This window comes from Frankliniella occidentalis, unplaced genomic scaffold (assembly GCF_000697945.3).
Source record: "Frankliniella occidentalis isolate FOCC.00 unplaced genomic scaffold, Focc_3.1 Scaffold71, whole genome shotgun sequence".
Taxonomy (NCBI): Eukaryota; Metazoa; Arthropoda; class Insecta; order Thysanoptera; family Thripidae; genus Frankliniella; species Frankliniella occidentalis.
The window spans coordinates 720,865-724,916 of NW_026267201.1; the positions used below are offsets into that span (position 1 = coordinate 720,865).

The window sequence follows — 4,052 nt, forward strand, 5'->3', positions numbered from 1 at the left end:
AAGCGGGGAACTTCGTGTACACCTTCGAACTCACACCGGTGACAAACCCTTCGAGTGTACTGTGTCATCAAAATCTTGTAAGTAAGTTGACAAGTTAGTTTTTGACTTCGAAACCAACATATGTTGTTAAAGTTGGACGTTACTATGGGATCCCATGTGCTCAAAAGAAATTGTTGAAAGAATATCTTCGTTTTGCCTCTCGTTTTCCTGTACACCTTTTTACAAAAATACGTTTTTCTAAATGCCCGCTATCTCTCATTAGTTTTCTCTTCATAACGTTGCAAACCGTAACATATTGTAAAATTTATCTGTTCACTCGGTTAATCGACGTCTCAGCGAGCTAACGTGACTACCGTACCTCGCTGGAGATGTAGCCTGGAATACCGCCGCTAGGCGATGGTGATTAGCGGGGGACCCTAAACAGAGCAGAGGCGAACAGAGAAACAGTGCAGGTTCCAGCGCGAAACCACGGACGTGTCCAGCACTAGCTGGGGCGCAGGGGGATGGTCCGTTCGCGGACTGACGTCCCACCGAAGTTACCGGTGATTCAAGTTCATGTGAACTGACGTCCTAACCCTCGTTGAAGTTGAAGTTATTCTCTGGCTCGCTCGCTTCTTCCTCTCCGCTCGCCCGGCAGCGAAGGCAAGGCCACCACACCACAGCTGCCCGGCCGTCCCCCCCCCCTTCTCTCCGCGCGCAGGCGCGGTGGCCGCTGCCGTCGCCTCGGGAACCAGAGGCGCGCCCGAGACGCCAGTTCCTCATCAGCAGAGTGGCGCAGTGGAAGCGTGCTGGGCCCATAACCCAGAGGTCCGAGGATCGAAACCTTGCTCTGCTAGTATCTTTTTTTTTTGCTCCGCAGCGTATTTTGTACCAGGCTTCGTAATATCACGAAACGCGGTTTCTCGAGCATGTAATGCTGCTAGGTTTCCCAGTCTTTTACAATTTCCCCTTTGTTCACCTAGAGTCCTGGACACTGTGTTCACTTAAAGGGGCGCCAGCTACAAGTTTAGCCTTCCCTGTGCTTTTTAAAAAGAATTCCCGCTACCGAGTAAAATTTTTACACACCCTGAAAACGGATTCAAAATGAAAAACAATGACAAACTTACTTTGAAAGGAATCAAATTTTTCAAACTTTTTTTCTTTTTTTTTTTGTGATTTTGTTTTTACAATTTGCAGGAAAAGTTCCGGTATTCTAGAAAATTTCTTTTTGAATTGAAGTCACGGTGTGAGGGCCAATCCCTGGTCGTGGGGTATCGCCGTGCCTGCGCGAGGGGTACTGCCGCCGTCGCTATACCCCGCACCGCTCTCTGTGGGGGAGGGTTGTTCTACTCCTGGAGAGGGCGAGGCGCCCCGCTGGCACCGCTCGCCGCTCACGCCAGTGCGCAGCCGGCGTCCGACCCTTACGCATCCCAGCGCCGCCACGAGCTCACAGAGGCGCCAGCCCCGCGTAGTGTTTCGTGCCGACACTCGCGCCCGCCGCGCTCCGCCACGCCACGCCAGCTCCTAACGAGAAAGTTAGTAAGGAGAAGAAGACGACGCGATCGCGCATTTTGCTTTGATTGAAGCGAAGCAGCCACAAGCGGCTCCCCGCCGCGTCGCCTGCGATCCTGTACCGTTGCATGGTATTAATACACACTGTCTAGTGCCCCACCCTATGAGCATTGGGCCCCAGGCCTATGGGATCCTGCACATGCTACGTGTCCCAGGGAGGAGGGTAGGGGGTTCCGAAAGGGTCACGACTATACCATTAGGGTCCATATGACCCAACAATATTTGTACCCCCGAGTGGGTGCAAGTGCAAATACAAATATGTGGTCCCTATGAACTCAAAAAAGGACCCTGAAGTCAACGAGGGCCATTACATTTTTACCCCCGTCTACGTAGCACGTGCTTGACCGCCATGGTCCTCATGTCTTCCACCCTTAGGGGCTACAAGCCGTGCTGATACACTGTAAATTTGGGGTGTCCAGCATCTGTGCGCTCTAAGTTGCACGACCCAGGTTTCTGTGCAACTTACAGCGCACAGTTGCTGGACACCTCGAGTATTGCCACCCTATAACTGCAGACGGGCCCCGGCAAGGGGTGTCCAGGCACAGGACACCCTACCGAGGCTGGGCCTGGACCCTTTGCAGGGAAAGGGTGGCAAAACTCGAGGTGTCCAGCAACTGTGTGCTGTAAGTTGCACAGAAACCTGGGTCGTGCAACTTAGAGCGCACAGTTGCTGGACACCCCAGATTTACAGTGTAGACATTGGGGGGGGGGGGGCTACCTACCTAAATAATCATGGAGCCCTATGCCCCGCAATCGGGAGAATAGAGCAATCGGGGAGGTGCGGTGCGGGGAGTTCTCATCGTGTTGCGGTTATTATTCGTGCGAATTGGGGCCCGCCTCAGCCCGCGCGCTGAAAGGCCCGCCCCGCCCCTGGCTGCAGCCCAGTCCGTGCTGCTGCTGCTGCTGCTGCCTGCTCGGCAGTGCCGCTTTTGAAGTAAAAAGGGTTTCGGACCGCCCGCCCTGGTCCTGGCCTGGCGGTGGAGGCCCCCGTCCCTGTGGCCGTGGACGGGGCGAGGTCCGCTCGTTCCGATCGGAGCGGGGTCGCCCAAAGCCAGCAGAGCCTCGGGGTGCTGCACAAATTGCGTAAACATTTAGTGGAGGGAAGGGTTTGGCGTGCGTGTGCTTGTGTGTGTGTGTATTTGTGTGTACGTGAGCAGGGTGTGCTCCAGTCACGGCGGCCTCGCATAGAGAGTTTAAGGACCGTAACGACCAGCAGGGATTAAGTTAAGGTTTGCGACCGCTATATGTGGTAAAGCGTATTAGGTCGCGACGAGTCGAGCGGCAGCGCCGTCGCGCCCATGGCGCACCACCACAGCAATGTTGTCCCTCCGCCGCTACCGCTCTTTTGTTGAAGTTGTGCCCGCCCACCACAAAAAACAATGTCTGACTTTTTGAGGCAAAATTAGGGAAAACTTTGTGGAACTTCCATATTTGAGGAACAACTCCTCAGTTTTTGAGGAAGTCTCTTCAAAAAATAAGGGAATTATCCTCATTTTTTGAGTAGACTTCCTCAAAATCTGAGGAGTTTTTCTTAAATATGGAAGCTCTTAAAAGTTTTCCCTTTCCCCTTCAAAAATCAGACATTGTTTTTTACCGCGTGAACGTTGAATGTTTCCCTCTCACTCCTTCGTCCCGACCCGGGCCGTATCTAGGAAAGAATGAGCAGTGCCCTGTACAGCTGCACGCGCCAATGCTCCCTCCGCTGCTGCTGATGCCTCCCACCAGCCTGCCGGTACGGCAGAGCTCTGCTGACTTCAAAGTGTCAAAATTGCTATTCCGAAACTAGAACCGTATTGGGGAGGGGGGACAACCTGCGTGCCGAGTCATCGGTAGTGGTAGTACATATTAAGTAAAGAGGGTTACATTGGGAATAATGAAATGTCTCCATTTTGTCATTTTGTATACTTGCTGATGACAGCCGCTTCTTGCTCGTTAAAAAAAACTTACTGGGTCGATCTAAAGTGTAAAGATAAATAAAAGATGATAAAAAAAAAACACATTACTTTTACAAATAAAAATCCTAACTTTACTGCAGTTTTCATGAAAATTTTACTCGGACGTGCCAATATTTTTCTCTGCGCTACTGTCAGCAGCGGCCCCCTCGCGCCAGCCCTGGGTCCGCTGCCTCGCCTCCTATTTACCAAGCCTGTGTGTCGAAGGGCGCGCGTCCAGCGCGGGGGGGCATCCCGCCCTTTTGCCCCCGATCCAGAGCGACAACGAGAAGGCTGTCGAGCATGTGCCACTTACGGTGACATATTTCACGTTTTAAGTTGATCCTCCCGGCCCCGCCTCCCGGTGGCAGCTTCCATCCCTTTTTCTCCCCCCCCCTCCCCTCCCGCGCCGGCGTTCCTGCAGGAGACCCACAATTCATCGTCGACCTGCATGCTAGGAAAAGCCAGCCACCTTCGAAATGGACATGTTTATGTATGTGCGTTTGTGCGAGCGCTGTGTGTGTGTGTGTGTGTGTGTGTGTGTGTGTGTGTGTGTGTGTGTGTGTGTGT

The 4,052-nt window shown here is 52.9% G+C and overlaps 2 protein-coding genes and 1 non-coding gene across 11 annotated transcripts in view; all 3 read left to right on the forward strand.

Annotated features, from left to right (window-relative positions):
• The window catches only part of LOC113217441 (polyhomeotic-proximal chromatin protein), a 19,591-nt gene that overhangs the window by 5,864 nt on the left and 9,675 nt on the right, over window positions 1–4,052 (forward strand). The window lies entirely within an intron of this gene.
• Window positions 7–4,052, forward strand: part of LOC113217460 (U-scoloptoxin(05)-Sm1a) — a 162,212-nt gene continuing 158,166 nt past the window's right edge. The window contains exon 1 of the mRNA XM_052268501.1: window positions 7–77. The gene's annotated coding sequence lies outside the window, so the exon portion shown is untranslated. The remainder of the gene's footprint in view (window positions 78–4,052) is intronic.
• Window positions 764–835, forward strand: Trnam-cau (transfer RNA methionine (anticodon CAU)). Its single transcript has one exon. It is a non-coding gene; the product is annotated as a tRNA-Met (tRNA).